Below are 18,676 nucleotides of genomic sequence, written 5' to 3' on the forward strand. Positions count from 1 at the left end.
ATAATTAGATAACTGTCAGTCGCAGTAATAATTCCAGCTCTGATATGGACATCAATCTTTGTTTTCCTTCAACCTTCCCTCCAAATATGTCACACATGGTTTGTCATAATTGTGATAGTGTATGCATATTTGTTCTAAGCTGTCTAAAATGATTGTTGATTTCTGTTTTACGTGCATAGATATGTGTGGAAATGAAAGTAGGGTGACAATATGTCCTCTTTTTATTTTTCTTTCCTGTTGACATGCTCTCTACGGTCCTCATAGATTATATATATTTGCATTGCTTTGACCATTCTCTATAGACCCCACTTTCTCGCACTCCATGATTGGTGGATTATGTGCAACATTTGCGTGCTATTGGTTAAAATACCTATCAGTGTTTACCTTCAGTAAAAGCTTAACCACACTAGGAAAACAAAGGCAAAACCCAGATATTTTATAGGCAATTAAAAAATCCAGGCCAGGACATGTTCGGGAAAAAGTGAACGTATGGTCATCCTAATGAAAAATACAATGCGAAAACAGCTCTAAAAGGAGAGTGTCCATTTCCATCAATTAGCAATGTTGTAAATAGGTAATCATGTTATCAAGTCTGTTGTAAATAATCTCTTTACTACAAACACAATTCCCAATGCTTCGTTTCATTTGTGGCAGAGGTCAAAATAACAAGAAGGAAGAAGTTGCTCATAACATGTTTTGAATGTGTGCATCATTAATTTGCACACAAAATGAACATCTTCAGAAGCACGAACCACCAGAGGCCATAAATGACTCATTATCACCTTTGTACTTGTTCAGAATAGCACCACATGGGACTCCAAGGTGTCCTGATCAAGGAGCTGAATGAGATCTAGGCGCGTTCTGGCAGATGGAGCTAGCTGAAGATAAACACCTTCGGGTGTTTGTTCATCAGAAAACACTCTCGCTCACAGCTGCATCACCCACTCTGCAGCTGCATTAGCATGGAGGCCCCTTAGGATGTGTGGACGATCACAGACTCTGAGGGCCTTTTAGAAAGCACTTTGCTTGGATTCAGGTCTGGCTGCTGAGCCAGCAGCTCTCTCAGCTTAAAAAGATCCTTCCCTGGTGTGTCACGAGGAAGCTGCTGCTGGGATGCTGTTGAGAGGCATTGAAGAGGAAGAAAGAGTCACTCTGTTCTGTGCTCAATTTGAAATTCTTCTGTTTGTTTATTTATTTATTGTCCCTCCCTGCTGTGATGGGCTGTTTGGGTTGAGTGGTAGGGTAGAAAATAGTTTTTGTGTTCCCATAGGTCTCTGTGAACTGCAAGGCTGCATCTGGTTGGACATTAAAAATAATGTGGGAGAAATTAAAACAGATTGTCTGTAATGAATCGGTTGTTTTACTATTATGGTGAGCGTACAATCAAAAAATTATAGTCTGGGTTTCCCTATAATAAGTAAAACGCTGTCATTCCAAACCTTTTTTCTTCTGTGGAACATTTTGTCAAATAAAATGAAAGGCAATGGGGTCTGAAAATAGGAACACCAAGACATCTTTCAAACATTATCTTTTGTTTTCCACAGAAGAAAGAAAGTCATACAGGTTTGGAGCAACATGGGGGCGAGTTAAACATGACAGAGTTTTTATTTTTGTGACAACTAAGTTTGTCGTAGCTAAGGTTGTATGCTATTTTAAAATTAAAGCAAAGCCTGTTTTTCAAACTAGCATGCATATATCAAGTACGAATTAAATGCACAACCAAACTTGCGGAAATTTTCACCAGTGTGTCTATGAGTCTGTCAGACATGGAAATTGCATGGCATCTTAAGGCACTGAATGTTATGAAACCTCCTGAATTTAATAAAAGCAATAATATCGGATTTGGTAATACAGTGTTTCAGAAATATTAATGTTTAACTTCACAGAGATTTATGAAAGGAGCCCAAGATAAAAGCATGTAATATGATTGCATGCAGTATGGCTCATTATAAAAGGGTCTGCACTTTCCATTTAGTTTATATTGGGTTCGTTTGGTTGGAAACTTTGGAACAGGATTACAAGTATTAGCATGAGCACAGTGTTAAACTACACCATAGGCCTGCATATCTCAATATATAGAGACACTTGTACTTATCTGGCTTGAGATCTAAATTGTGAACTCATTGAACTCATTGATTTCTGATGTTTTGTGCTTTTTTTAATATCTGAAATGACATATTGACCCATTTTGACATATACAGTATGTTCCATTTTGGATGGAAAGATGTTAATTTGAATTTGAAGAAATATCAAATGAAAACTAAATTTTAATAAATTTTGCAAACCAGCCAAACAGCTGCTTTATAGGAGAAATGCCAAAGGCACAGATTGGTCATTTATTTCAAAGGTAGAAAATCTTATTAAAATGTAATCTATGCTGTCCATTAAGTACATATCTGCCTGTCTCAGTGACTGACTCACAGCCATCAGACAAATTGATTCCTTCTCATGTGAAGGAGTGTGGCAGTCGGAGGCAGGCTAACAGCAGGCTTCTCTTCTGGCAGTTTGGTGGGTCTGAAATTTCCCAGATTGGGCCTGTCAACCTGAGCCACCCACACAGAATTCACTTAATTGCTTTATCACAGCTCTTGTCTGGGGTCAGAAATGGAGTTTCCCCAAGCCAAGAGAGGGAATTATTAAACGGAGGGAACATAAAGAAGAAAATTCAATTTGTGCCAGCGCATGTCAGATGCATTTACCTTCTTGTCGTCAATTTGTTTTTGCCCATTTAAGCTGAGAAAGTTTAACAGCAAGCTGAAGAGAGAAAATGCTTTTACTAGGTTTCAAGGTCTATTTGTGGTCTTTATTAAATTGTCTTAAGGGGCCAATTTTTTTTTTGCGATTCAGTAGTTGAGTTGTGTTTGTCTTTATGAGCGAGTCATTGGTTCATTCATTCATCCGCTTTGTTTAAAAACACTGATTCATTGAATGAAACAAATGATTGTTTTTATTAGTGAGTCACTCATTTCATTTATCATTCAGGGACAAAACACTACTGTAAATGGCTACATATATTTATTACATGAAACATGTTCGAGTACTTCAAAAGGTCATTATATCTGGAGTATCAGGGTTACTTAAGGCACCTTGAAACATTTTTAAAAGAAAAAAGAGGAAAATCCTGGAATCATTATTTTTCCATCATATATTATGCAAACAGAAGTTTGAAGTTATACTTCCTCATAGTTGCCAAAGCCTGATAGTACAGACCCTTCAGCAATTTATTCAGTTCTTACCTTTCTGCCAAAGAGGATTTATCAAAAAAGCTGAAAGCAATCCCCAAGAGAGGTTATTAATTGCTGTAAGATAACCAAAATCCCCACTGAGGAGAAGGTGTGACTTTTTAAACGAGACAGACTTGTTTACAGCCCAGGTAATTAAGTGATTATTATCTCAAAAATATGTTTTACCAGCCTTATTGGATTTGCACACGGTTTAGGGAGTATTGACCAGTTCTGTGGTAAAATGTCATGATAGTTCTAATTAAAAAGAGCCTAGTAGATGCTAGAGAAGAACTCCTCATTACTAATACTCTCTTGCTTTAATCAGAGATGTGTCAGTGGCTCTAAGGGTCTGGTGATGGTCCACACACAGAACAGTCCTGAGGCTACATGCGATTCATTTGGCAGCTTTGCCGATCCTCTGAGTTACACAGTTATGTTAGAAGCCTTGTTTGTGGTGCATAGCAAGAATATGGTACCATGTTTGTAATATACTGCAGTTCTTTCCTAATACACAGTATATACATTTATATGGACAACATTACACTAATGAAGACCTCCTTTCTGATTTTGAGCACTTTATCACTTTTCCATGGCATGCTTACCAAAAATAAATCCAGATTAATTCAACAGATCTTGCATTAGTTTATCTGATTCTGTACATTGCTTTAATTTTATGAGATTAATCCCACAAGTGCTGTTGAATGAGTTTAACTTGTATTGAACCCCAAATTCTCCTTGAATGAAGTCTTAAACAATGCTTCTGTGTTGGTGGTTTAGAACCTCAAAAATTATAAGCTATAATTGATTACGCATTTCAATTTCATGCTGAGGTTCCAAACAAACCTTATCATTAATAATGTATGCTACTGTTCAAAAGTTTGGAGTTAGTACTTTTTAAAAAATAAATTAACACTTTAATTCTTCAAGTATGCATTATTTGACTGTTTAATTATACGGTTTTTTGTGAACATAATAAAACACACAAAGACCTTCTCTGATTGTGAGCATTTATTTAGCTTTTTTTTTTTATGATGCATTTGTCTTTAGAAGTAAATTCCAGATTCATCTAACAGCTTTCATTTTCTGTTCCGTCCTCTGATAAACAGTCCTGAAAGTCATCCCTGACCAAGGAAAGCACTGACTTTTCCCTGGTGTTTCCATGGTTACAAATGAAATTCTCTATAAATCTTACCATCCTTCCATCCATCCATCCCACAACTTATATTGTGCGTTCCTTTACTTGCAATAATCATTTATGCTTTATTATTAATTTGTCCATTTGTTCATATGTATTATATTAAACTATTTCTCCATATATCCCTGTATTTCTCAGAGAAGGCATGTAGAATATATGCCTCTTTGCACAACAGAAGGTGTTTTCTGAGGAAGGTCTGTAATAAAAAACTGCCCTGTATCCACTTAGCGAGGTTAATATCCACACACTGCAGCATAACCTCAGTGTTTGAATTAGGACAGTCTCTCAAACACAGCTCATATGGAGCTCTGCTATAGAAAGGAGCAGGAATGATGAGATTGGATTTGGCTAGAGCTCAAACGAAGTCCCATCTAAATCCTCAAGGCCCTGCTGTAGTCTCCTCTGGGTAAGCTGATGTTGGCAGTCTACCAGTTGCCAAAGGAGGGTCCTTCATACATGTACAGTTCCAGTGACAGATGGTGGTAGTGTTGCTTGTTTTTTTTCCAGTGCCTGAGATGACTCTACTAATTATAAAGAGAAAAATGAAAACAATTATTTACAATTGAATTGAATAAAATCAAAGAGTACAACAGAAAAAAAAATAATCTCAACTAGAACATCACTGGATATTGTGTGTTATTTTGTGCATGTGATTACTAGTTTATTTACGCTTGATTAGGTTGGAAGTAAATTGATTAGGTTTTTTTTATTTAACTTTTTAGATAAGCTCATGTAACTTAATGCATTATAATTATAAAAATGTTGCATATTTGTGTAGATGTTGAGAATCTCTGAAATTACCACATTTATTTATGACAAAATACTTATAATACACTTGAATAATTGAGAGTAAAATGCCCTGTTTAGCCTGATTTTTGGGCTAGATTCCTGCACAGCAATAAATTGTATTATATTGGGTTGAAGTGTGTGTAGTACTTCCACACTGACTGAGATGTGTGAAATATACCTTAAATAACATTACAGATCACTAACATTAGATAAAGATCACTACCCCCATATCTACATTATATCACTGTACCTCTCCCATCGCTTTATTTACAAACTTCCTTTTTTGTTTCTTTTCACACAAATTGTGTTTTCAGTCTATATTGAATAAAAAGTAATATTTTCTATTTATATATTTATTTTTTGTTGTTGTCTCACACTATTGGACCTAAAGTGGTCATTTAGCCCCATTGTGCCCTATTAGAAAAAATTAAATTAAATTATGCAGCTCTTACTGTTTACCAGTTACTATTTATGTGTGTCCAAAGGCAAAAATGCCTTTATTTCTGGCATTTTACCTGTTTTTGTTTTGTTTTACAGGATTCTTAACGCTCAGTTCTGTAATGAAACAACGCACATCAGTGTGCTCAACACTGATGCTTTGACTATTGAGATCATATTCCAGGTGATTCTGTTTGTTATGATTTGTACATTTTTGTTACAGCATCTTATTTATAATCTTATTTATAATCTTACCTAAAATAAACTTTCCTAAAATCATGTTCTTCTGTTAAGGATTTGGAATAGAGTTTTAGATTTATGATTGGTTTAGAACTTCTAAAAATTAAACTGCAATACTTCATAATGTTTCAATTTCAAATGAGATTCAGTAACAATAAAATTCTGACACATTTGTTTTGTGTGTATTTATTCTGAAATGATACATTACATTTATCAAAAGTAAATGCGTTTATAAAATTACAAATTTCTATTTAAAAAAAAAAAAAGAACAGAAGAATTTCATCAAAGAACCCTTTAAAAAGTATCCCAGTTTCCACAAACATATTAAACAGCACAACTGATTTTGATATTGGTAATAATAATAGTTTATTGAACTCTAAATGAGCATATTAGAATTTCTGAAGAATCATGTGACACTGAAGAATGAAATAATGACTGCTGAAAATTCATTTATGCCATCACAGGATATATACATCTTAAAATATAAATATCAATAACATAAAAAAAACATACCAACTCTAAACTTTTGAACGGTACTGTAAGCATTATCAATCAACAGTTGCCTACCTTGTAGAAGCAAGCATCACATCAGGAGCGCACCTATGATGCATTACAATCCTGCCGCGCAGTAGATTTTTGGATGGAACTCAGAAATCTGAAATTGAAAGAAGAAAAACCATGCGTGACTGAACTCCATCACATGTTTTGCAGTTAGATATTTTCTCACCGACATCCAAAAGTGATTTGGCCTTTCTCCTCTCTTTCATCTCTCTCTCTTCTCTCCTCTGTCGCTTTTGATCACTGCAGGCCCGTTCTTGACGGTTCCTTGGCCCCATTGATTTTGGCTGCATCCGGAACTGAGGGTGGCAGGGAGTAGAGGAGCTCATATGCACCCGGTCTGCTCTTTAATTAGAGATTCTCTCAGCCAGTGTCCCTCGGCCTGATGCAACAGGATTTCAATAGAAGGTTTTGCTAAGGAAGCGGAAAAGCTAATTGCTGTCGTGCTCTCACTGTCGGAACTGCCAGCATGAGAAGTGGGGAAAGAGAAGCCCAATTCATCTCTTTTACGTATGACAGTCATAAGACAGGGAAAAATGAAGAGAACAGATGCTAAGAGGTTTGCGAGGCATGCTGGATTTGAGAACTCCTACCTGAAGGAACCTCAGAATCCAAATGAACACTAGAAGTGATCTAAAATGTTAAATGTAGAGAAAACGACTGTTCTACTTAATCTTTGGTTGGGTTTTTGTTTTAATTTCTCCGAATATTGCTTGAAATGTCACTATGTACTGAAATACTTCATTCAGACTGACATTGTTTCATGTTCTGTGCAGCTACAGCTCACATAAAAGCGAGTGAATAAGATACAGATGAGACACCACTTGACTAAGGCAGAAGTGGTTTCTATAATTTACTCTGTGGTTAGTCCCCTGTGCATGTCGTCTCTTCAACTCTGACTGTTGAGCCTATCCAGTAATTACAGTTTTAATTGAAACAATTACATTGAGTCAGTAAAAGAGACCTCTAAACCTTGAGGAAACCTCTCTTCACCAATCAGAACTACAGCCACCAAGACTCAGAGAACAAACAAAGACGTGGATTTCACAACCCAGTAGTATCAGCAGTATTAGCGGCTTTCTGGACATTACATTTAAGCCTAAAAGCTCAAGTGAGTTTGATCATGTTGCCAGGACTACAAATCCCTCAATATTCAGAGGAGCAGAAAAAAAACACACAGAATATCCAGCAAAATATTGCGGGCAATATTGTCTAATTTCAATAGTGTATCAATATATGAAACACTGTTCACACAAAAGTCACTTTCAAACCAAGCAGTTTTCTGTTGGTCAGCTTGGTGAATTTGCACAACCGACTTTAACACAAGTAAAGTATGTGTGAGAAACTTTTTTTGCTCTCACATGAAACTCCCAACCGTGCTGATACTTTTTAAAATAACTATCTAGCTAATTGGAATTAAATAAATAAAGCTATGCATAGATAAATACTTTTGTTTTTGATGCTGTAAGAATTACAGAACCTCAGACACTTTGAACTTCTGAGATGGACAACACAAACACAGTGTATTAACATACAGACATCGGTCTCCACATCCCACTGAGAGAAAATGTGGGAAAACGCCTCTGTGACATATGCATCAGTTCCTTTTCATCCCCTCTTCCCCTCACCCATCCTTCCCTTTACTCAACTCACTCAGAATGGTCAATAGTAGAATGTAATGTTCTACATTAATGCAAGTGATATTTACATGTCATGTTTGGTACCATTTGAATAGTCTCAGGGCGACTGGTACAATGGTCTCATTCTTACAAGAAGTAAACTAAAAGGTAATACAGATCCTAAGAGTTCAGAGATGTTTTGCACACTGTAGAGGGCGGGTCAGTTCCCAGTGGTTTTCATGCAAAAATACCTTTTGTCACAAAATGTGTTAACTCACAAATTACAATTTTTAGTTCCTGTCTCCATCTCTGGGGGTATTGGTCTTGGTCTGAAGTACTTAAGGAAATGTTGCAAAAGGATCGAGGTGATTTTCTGTAGCCAGAAGCCCGTAGTGTGGTGTGTCTCTATACGTCTCACTATGTATTTCTATAAAGTCAGGTATGCATCTTTTACTCGTAGATTTATCTTTGAGAATTCAATGTTTTGTATTGATATGATTTGATCACTTGTTTGAGTGTATCCAAGTGTGGGGAAAAAGTCAACTATAGGCAATACTCGATGTTTTCATGAAGGGCAGAGCTACCAGGCAATAATAGTCGTAACATCATGCCGCTGCTCTCTGCTTCTGCTTAACTTTGTTGCTTTATGTTGGCCAACTTTCATCGAAAAGGAATGATTGCTTTGTTACTGCAAATCATTGTCATTTTGAGCTGCCTGTTAAATTGAAGAGATAACTTTTATTGCTTTTTGCTTTGTTGCCTTGCTCTGGGTTAGTACACAGTGTTGGATTGCAAGAGTGAGGATGAGGATGGCACACAGTGAACCGACTTTGTTTCTCCAAATGGAATCAAGCTGTGAGTAATAACCTGAAGTGGAGGATTAGTGAGTGGATTCCATTCACCCATTTATGTAAAAACAAACAGAAAATGCAAACAATTAAAGAATGGCCTAGTATACAATAAAGCCACTTTCAGTGCAAATTGGAAACACACAGATCAAACAAGCAAATTTTCCGTTTTTATGTTCAGCTGGAACTGAAGAACAATAATACTGATGTTGATAAAGATGCAGTTTCTGTTACCCAGAAACATTTTAAATTACACATGAGTCTAAATAGCACATGCTCGAATGTTATAGGTGTCGCTTTACAAATTAAGGCCTGTTATTAAAGTCCTTCTCCTGTGCAGTCGAACGGAAAGGAGCACTGAGGGGTAAATTGTTACACAAAGTTACAACGAAAAGAATCAAACTCTGATGTTGCTTGCAGTGCGACTAATTAGGACAAATCCTGAAAGCAAACGCAACGATTTCAGAATAATAGGTTGTCAGGGTTGGCGTTTGATGCTCCTTAAAGTGGAGGTGCTGGAGAGTTTTACCCCCCTGAGATTCTTGTAAATATAGTAGTGTATGTCAGTGTTACTGTTTGAAGCATAGAGTACGTTGTTAAAAATCTTTCAGCACAGGCTGAAGATTGTGTCTTTCAAAACTGTCTTGAAGTAATATAGCAGATAAATCAGGGCTTAGTAACATATGTCTACATTGCCTACCCTGACACTACAGTCCAATCCGAACAGATTTTGTTTGAACATCATGCTAAGAGCAGGTCCAGCAGGCATTAATGCTGATGGTTGTACATTCTGTCCTTGCTGGTGATTCACTGGCTGTTTTCTAGCTGCTGGTACCATGGGGAGGAAATCAAAACTGACAACGCTTGATGTTGTGATCAGAGGAACTAAATAAAGTGCAGGGTGTCCATTCATTCTGTTCCTGCCAGTGGCACTTCAGCGTGTCCTTTCACAGTAATGCTGGCACAGACAGAGTTATCACACCCAATATGTTTCCTCTTGACTCTTAAGCATACAGATATTACTCTTGTAAGATTACTTACAGAATTTAAATTCATTATCCTATGAATGTTGCAGTAGCTCTGACAATTGGTTATAAAATATAATTATGTTTGATGATATGTATGTGGCAGGAATGAGGAAGTACTCCCACTTGAGTCCTTATTCAGGTTGCAGGTTGCAATACTTTGCTGGATATTCTGTGTGTTTTTTTTCTGCTCCTCTGAATATTGAGGGATTTGTAGTCCTGGCAACATGATCAAACTCACTTGAGCTTTTAGGCTTAAATGTAATGTCCAAACTAGTAGAAAAGACTGACAATGATGCAACATTTCCTCTGTGAGCAAAACGTTACAAATTATTTTATTTCCCTCCCTGTGACATAGCCTACCTTTTGGGACATCATCCTAGTGTCATATTGATAGATGTCTATTTATTTATTTATTTTAATCTTGAGGACTTTTATTTTTTTGTGTTGTGTGAATTTAGTTATTTATTTATATTAATAAAAAAAAAAAAAACACCAAACAAAATTCATAATTCTTCTACACTACCATAAAAAAGTTTGGGGTCAGTAAGAGTTATTCAGTAAGGATACATTCATTTGATTAAAAGCGTGAAGATATTTATAATGTTACAGAAGATTTCTATTTCTAATAAATGCTGTCCTTTTGAACTTCCTGTTCATCTGAAATGTTGTGGTCATCTTAGTGAGGATATGCTAACATTTTGAAGGCTGTGCCCTCTGGAGGACAAATTTGTGAGCTGCTTACGTCAATGAGGAAAAGTAACCATTATAGAACTGACTGTTATTCCTCATGAGGCATAAATGACTACAATTACTTTCTTTGTAATGTACTGTAATGGTTTCTTTTCTGAAGTGAGGCAGTATCAATAACTTTTGCAGCCCACAAATGCGACCTCTGGAGCGCACAGCCTTACAAATGAGATATAGCAAATAACCAACGGGACTGAAGTAAATGAAGAACTAAACAAGACATAGGTGAGTAACTTAAGAGACAAGTACAAACACAGGAAAAGTGAATGCTGACAAAAAGAGTCTGTGAAATGATTCAAACGATTGGAAAACACCACCACCGCATCATCATCATCATCATCATCATCATCATCATCATCATCAACAACATTAAGTTTTCTAAAGAAAAATCATGGTATCATGATTTCCACAAAATTATTTGTAGGCAGCGGCTATCTGCACTAAGTGATTTATTTGCACTAAGTATTTGCAAAATAGATGCTATTTACAGTGAGTGAAAATGGCATATTTTCTTAGCGATAGATGCTATTTAGACTAAGTGCAAATAGCAGTGGATTCTACTTACACTAAGTGAAAATAGCAGTATTTTTTAGCAATATGCTATTTACACTATGCGCAATTAGCTATAGATTCTATTTACACTATGTTAAAATAGGATTTTCTGTTATTTATAGCACATAGTGGCAATTATCTGCACCTCAGTATTGCAGTACATTATAAAATAGTATGCAATAATAATGTATATTATTATGTTAATTCATTTATTAAATGGATGCCACCTTATTGGGACAATCCCTTACAGGGATCCAGCATTCTGGATAGGGGTGGGAAGATCATTCCACCAGCCAGGAATGGTGAACGAGAATGTTCTGGAGAGTGATTTTGAGCCTCTCTGTGATGGTACTACGAGGCGTCGCTCACTAGCGGATCTCAGACTTCTGGAGGGGATGTAGATTCGTCATAGTGAGTGGAAGTAGGCGGGTGCTGAGCCTGTGGTTGTTCTATATGCAAGCATCAATGTCTTGATGCGAGCTGCAACTGGTAGCCAGTGCAAGGAGATAAAGAGAGGTGTAACATGGGCTCTTTTGGCCTCATTGAAGTCGTGCAGCTGCATTCTGAATCATTTGTTGAGGTTTGATTGTGTTTGAGGGAAGTCCAGCCAGAAGAGCATTGCAGTAGTCCAGCCTAAAAATGAAAAGAGCCTGGACAAGAAGTTGTGAAGCATGCTCTGTCAGAAAGGGCCTGATCTTTCTGATGTTGTGTAGTGCAAACCTGCAAAATCGAGCAGTCTTTGCAATGTGCTCTTTGAAGGTCAGCTGGTCAAGATTACACCAAGATTTCTGACCGAAGTTGATGGGGTAATTGTTGATGAACCTAAGTGGATCACAAGGTCATGCTGTAGAGTTGGAGTGGCAGGGTATTAAGCAGCACAACTGTTTTCAGCATTGATAAACATAACAAAAATAGAACGATAGAATGGTAGTGGTGTAGTCTGTATCAGCCTTTTAAGTGTTGTATAAAAGCAGTTCTGATTTTCACTACAACATGATTGCATGTGCATTGCATTAAGAATATCACCGTATATATATGCTACTGCTGACTGATAATGCTGAAGAGTCTGAGGGCCAGGCTATGGCATAGAATGATGCACACAGAGAGTTTTTACAGTGGATGATCAGTCTGCTGAATAAAGCTTCTTGTCTGAGCTTCCTAATCTGTGACCAGTGTTCGTACGGTTTCTTTTCTTTGTGCTGTATTGCTTAATGCATTTTAGATACGGCAAGTAAAAAAAAGTAAATCCTTTCCCACAGTCATGGTCTTTAAGAGGTTTTCAACTAGGCTTTGCAAATGATCCAGTTTTTTAAAATTACATAAACCAGTTTTTACTATGATTACATGAAAGCAAAAAAAAAAAAGTCTTAAATACTTTCTTACAGTATATACCAATTTAATATACAGAAACAGCTTTAATTTAAGCCATTTGTATGTTGATTTCCCAGAGAGTGTATAGACTGACTGACTTGCTGCCTAAACATTGCTCTTCTTGTTTGTGCAGCTAAACACAGCAACCGTGATTCAGCCAATGATAAGAGTTTGGAGGCCTGGTTTTTGACCAATGGCTGATGGAAAGGAAAAGAAACCTGTCTGATTTTTGCATTTCCATTTGGTAAAGCCCATGGTACAGTACACTTCACCTTTAGGTTCACATTTCACCAGCTACTCAAGTATGTGATTATTATCTGTGTTTCTTCTGGCCTTTTTCTTCTTCTGGCTAGTTAACACATGGCAAGGCAAGGCAAGGCAAGTTTATTTATATAGCACATTTCATACACAGTGGTAATTCAAAGTGCTTTACATAAAAGAAAGTGAAGTAGACATTAAAATCAATAAAAACATGGAAATAAAAATAATAAAAACAAAGAATTTTAAAATGAAATAGAAAATGGATATGTGGACACTTTTACCCTCTTTTGGACACTATGTTTGATTATTTTGGTTTAATAAAAACCTCTCCGAGGCCTGACGCCACACCCACTGTGTCTGTCGTTTGCTCCTCCCGCCACAATATAAATACGCACACGTAAAGCATATATTTTGAAAATATTTACTTCTATTTACATGTATATATTTATATTCATATATAAACTTAACATATTTTTCTTAAATATATACATGAATGTGTGTGTATTTATATATACATAATAAATATACACAGTACGCACACATATATTATGTAAACAAAAACTTTTATTTTGGATGCGATTAATCACGATTAATCGTTTGACAGCACTACTAATATTATATTGTATTATATTATATTATACTATATTTAGTGCTGTCAAAATTAGCATGTTAACGCAGACTATTTATTTTTCCAGTTTAACTCATTAAAAATATTTAACGCAGGGGTGGGGCTAGGGTTGGTCACCACTCACAACTGCTGCCTCTGTCTCTTGCAGAATGTCTTTACGAGCACATCAAACAGGAGATGTTTCAGACGCGCGCTCCAACTTCACTACAGCATCGGGCGCGAGTCAAACGAGCGAAAAAACTGTACGTGCGCTGTACCCTGTATCGATTCATATCAAAGCGTGAAACAAACTTCGTGCATGCAATGTTGTGGTCAGTTAAGTAATGAAGTTACCAAAAAGGCGATTAAAGCTGCTTCAAAACTGTGCATGCATGTAATATATTATAGATAAGTCACATGTAAGAACATGTCTCTGAAATGGTTTTCAAAACTGTCCTGGAGCATCCCAGCACTGTCTCCTTCATCTAACATATACTTCAACTTGTCAGTTCATTAGTAGAGACTTTAAGACCTGAAGTTGGTCAGAAAAGGGAAAGAGATTTGAGAGAAAATATGATGTGTGTCAGATCTGTGTCACGTTCAGCAGTGGCAGCTCTTAAAGAAATAGCAGCCAAAACAACATAGGCTAGTAACCCGGCTGTTGTGATGATTGTTAATCAAAGACAAAAATAAGAAAAAAATAAATAAATCAATAACTTTTATAGCTTCAAGGATTCATCTGTTTAATTTAGAATTTAGTGTTTGATAACTTCAATTTAATTTTCTGTATAGCCTATTTCTGCTGAAGGGCACAGGTAAATATTACATTTATTATAACGAGTTTATGTGAAGATTGTTTTAAGTTCACTTAAATTAGAAGTTATTTTTTAAATTCAAATAAATGTTAAAGTTGAGAGCTCTCAATTACACTGTAATGTGGAATGGCTATAGTCAATGGTTAAATATTAGGGGGAAAAACAATTTTACAGAGATATCTTTTGGTATCAGTGATACTAGCTTTCAGTCATAAAAAAAGATGCCATTAAACAAATATACTGTCTTTACGTTGTTTGTACATTCATTTGAAGATTGAATGTGAAATAATTGCAATATAAAATGTATATTTAAAAACTTTAAAGGGTTACTCCACACCAAAATAAATTTTTTGTCATTAATCACTAACCCCAATTATGTTCAAAACCCGTAAAAGCTTCGTTCATCTTCGGAACACAATTTAAGATATTTAAGAGGTGTCGAAGTCGTGGGGAAAACATTCTGCCCGCCTCTTCCTCCCCTCTTTGATTACTATGGTAATGTGATGGGGACGAGTGAGCGCGGTCACAGAGCGATGCCGCGAGTGGAACAGACGCTTGCGAGCTATCTGTCCCTTGACGCTGCATCGTCTCTGAAGGCAAGGGGTACGCGGCAGCAGGTCGGGCTGGCTTATGTCTGCATGCCATGGTGGTGTTGCGGGCATGCCAGGCTGACCTGCTCAAGGAGTTGGATGAGGGTGGGGTTTTCTCCCTCGTCGCTTTCCTGCCACGTGCTGGCTCCTCGTATAGGGAAGCTCGCCTGCTGGAGCAGGTCGGGCTGGTAAGAAGGGTGCGCGGTCAAGGACCTCCCAGCCAAGCAGGCGAAGAGGTCTTCGGCCAAGAAGCCCTGATGTGAGTGGGATCAGGGCTTATGAGGGTAGCCCCGCTGGGGTAGAGCACGATTCACCGCAGCGTACAGTGCTCGTCTTCCCCCAGTGCCCTCAGGAGATCGTTCTGCCAACCCTGCCACCTATGGTGCTTCAGGTTCGGTTACACCAGAGGCCAGTCTCGAGAGACTGGTTCCCTTAGTAGACTATTTCGCAGCGTGGAAACTACTGCCAAATGTGTCTCGATGGGTCCTGCGCACTGTAGAGAGAGGCTACAGAATCCATTTCGATTCTCGTCCGCCTCAGTTCAAAGGGGTGAATTCCACATTCGTGGGCCCCGAGCAGGCTCTGGTAATGGAACAAGAGGTAGATAATCTCTTAAAGAAGGAAGCCATCAAGGATGGTTCCTCCTTACTAAGAGAGTCCAGGTTCTACAGCCGGTACTTCATAGTTCCAAGGAGGATGGAGGATTGCGTCCCATTTTAGATCTGCATCATTTGAGCCGCTCAGTCTGCAAGACTGAAGTTCAAGATGCTCAGGTAAGTATCTCAGATCAAGTCCGAGGACTGGCTTGACACGTAGATCTAAGGAACGCATACTTCCATGTCTCCATCCTTCCCACTCACAGGAAGTTCCTGAGGTTTGCTTTCAGGGGCAAAGCTTACCAATATCGGGTACTTCCCTTCGGCCTAGCACTCTCACCCCGCACTTTTACGAGTGTCTTGCAAAAAGTGTTGGGGTTAAGACTGAACCCCAAGGAAAGTGTGCTTTCTCCATTACAGAGAACCACTTATCTGGGGGTGGTGGGGATTCGACCACGGTGCAGGCACGTATGTCTCCTGCCCGGATCGAGTCAATCCTCACGACAGTCAGGAGAGTGAAAGAAGGCCAGTCACTCACTGTCAAGCAGTTTCAGATACTGCTGGGTCTGGTGGCAGCTGCGTCCAACGTGATACCTATTGGCCTGCTGTACATGAGACCCCTACAGTGGTGGCTCAAGACCAAGGGGTTTTCTCCGAGGGGAAACCGGCTTCGCATGATCAAGGTCACGCGGCGATGCCTACGTGCCTTAGACATGTGGAGACAACCTTGGCTCTTAAAAGCCCTCAGGAGATCGTTCTGCCAACCCTGCTACCTACAGTGCTTCAGGGCGCAGTGGTCTCCAGTGAGCGCACGTCTCAGTTTCTACCGCCCGGTAACGTAGCGGAGCTGAGATGCTCGCCATCCCTTCGGGGGGCTCCAGAGCAGCTGGTTCGGTCGTTCCCTGCCGGTGCGCCGCTTCAGGGCACCGAACTAACCGCTCTCACTACACCAGAGGCCAGTCTCGAGGGACTGGTTCCCTTAGTAGACTATTTCGCTGCGTGGCTGCCAAATGTGTCTAGATGGGCACTGTAGAGTGAGGCTACAGAATCCAGTTCGATTCTCGTCCGCCTCAATTCAACGGGGTGCATTCCACGTTAGTGGGCCCCGGACAGGCTCTGGTAATGGAACAGGAGATACATGCTCTCTTTAGGAAGGAGGCCATCAAGGTGGTTCCTCCTCACGAGAGAGAGTCTGGGTTCTACAGCCGGTACTTCATATTTCCAAAGAAGGATGCAGGGTTGCATCGCATTTTAGATCGCAGCATCTCTGAACCGCTCAGTCAGCAGACTGAAGTTCAAGATGCTCACGCTCAGGCAGGTCACGTCTCAAATCAGGTCCGAGTACTGGTTTGTCGTGATCGTTCTAAAAGACGCATACTTCCACGTCTCCATCCTTCCCTTTCACAGGAAGTTCCTGAGGTTTGCTTTCGTGGGCGAAGCTTACCAGTTCGGGTACTTCCCTTCGGCCTAGCACTCTCACCCCGCACTTTCACGAAGTGTGTGGATGCCGCGATAGCTCCGCGGCTACGGGACGTCCGCATACTCAATTATATCGACGATTGGTTGATTCTCGCTCAGTCAGAGCGGAGGGCGGCTCAACATCGAGATGTTGTTCTCATCCACATGAAAGTGTTGGGGTTAAGGCTAAACGCCAAGAAGAGTGTTCTTTCTCCAGTACAGAGAACCACTTATCTTGGTGTGGTGGTGGATTCGACCACGATGCAGGCACGTATGTCTCCTGCTCGGATCGAGTCGATCCTCACGGAAGTCAGGAGAGTGAGAGAAGGCCAGTCACTCACTGCCAAGCAGTTTCTGAGACTGCTGGGTCTGATGGCGGCTGCGTCCAACGTGTTACCTATTGGCCTGCTGTACATGAGACCCCTACATTGGTGGCTCAAGACCAAGGGGTTCTCCCCGAGGGGAAACCCGCTTCGCATGATCAAGGTCACGCGGCGGTGTCTACGTGCCTTGCACATGTAGAGACAACCTTGGTTCTTGTCCCAGGGCCTGGTGTTGGGAGCTCCTTGTCGCCGCGTAACGCTAGCAACGGACACATCCCTCACTGGTTGGGGAGCGGTCATGATTGGCCGCCCTGCCCACGGTCGGTGGAGAGGGCATCATCTCGCCTGGCACATCAACAGGCTCGAGATGCTGGCCATGTTTCAGGCTCTGAAATACTTTCTCCCAGACCTGAGAAGTCACCATGTGTTAGTTTGCACCGACAACACATCGGTGGTCTCTTACATCAACCACCAAGGACTGCGGGCGCCCCCTGTACAGGTTGGCACACCAAATCCTTGCGTGGGCCCAGGGCAAACTCCTCTAACTGAGAGCTGTTTACATCCCTGGGCATCTCAATATGGGAACAGACACCCTGTCGAGGCAGGGGCTGCTATCCGGGGAATGGATGCACCGAGGTGTGAAGCAGATCTGGAGAGTGTTTGGCCAGGCTCAGGTGAACCTCTTCGCCACTCAAGAGTCAGCGCAATGTCCCCTCTGGTACTCTCTACGTCATCCAGCTCCGCTGGGGCTGGATGCCATGGTACAGATGTGGCCGAGGCTTTGTCTATACACCTTTCCCCCGATCGCTCTGATCCCCGGAGTTCTGGAGAGAGTGCCTCGGCTGGCTGCTATTAGTAGCCCCGTTCTGGCCGGGCCGAGTATGGTTCTCGGACCTGATTTCCCTCCTCGACGGCTCTCCATGGAAGATTCCAGTCAGGAGGGATCTCCTCTCACAGGCAGGAGGCACCCTTGTGCACCCCCGCCCAGAGTTGTGGAACCTGTGGGCGTGCCCCTGAGGGGGCACAGCTCATAGCTTCTGGTCTCTCACCCGAGGTTGTTGAGACCATTCTCCAATCCAGAGCTTCCTCTACGAGGAGACTGTACGCCCTGAAGTGGGGACTCTTCACTTCATGGTGCGGAGATCGCCAGCTCGACCCAGTTACCTGCCCGGTTGGTACAGTAGTGGAGTTCCTCCAGGCTCGACTCTCCGCAGGGTTAGCCCGCTCCACCTTGAAGATCTATGTGGCAGAATCTCGGCTTACCACACCTCTCTTGGTGGACTGACAGTGGGCAGACAACCCCAAGTTACATGTTTCCTCCATGGTGCAATGAGGCAGTCGGTTCGTGGATGCCACTCAGCTATGAGTCTTCTGACCTCCCCTCGCCTTGGGAGTCAGAGCTCATTCCATGAGGATT

This window comes from Barbus barbus, assembly GCF_936440315.1.
Source record: "Barbus barbus genome assembly, chromosome: 11".
NCBI classification, from domain to species: Eukaryota; Metazoa; Chordata; class Actinopteri; order Cypriniformes; family Cyprinidae; genus Barbus; species Barbus barbus.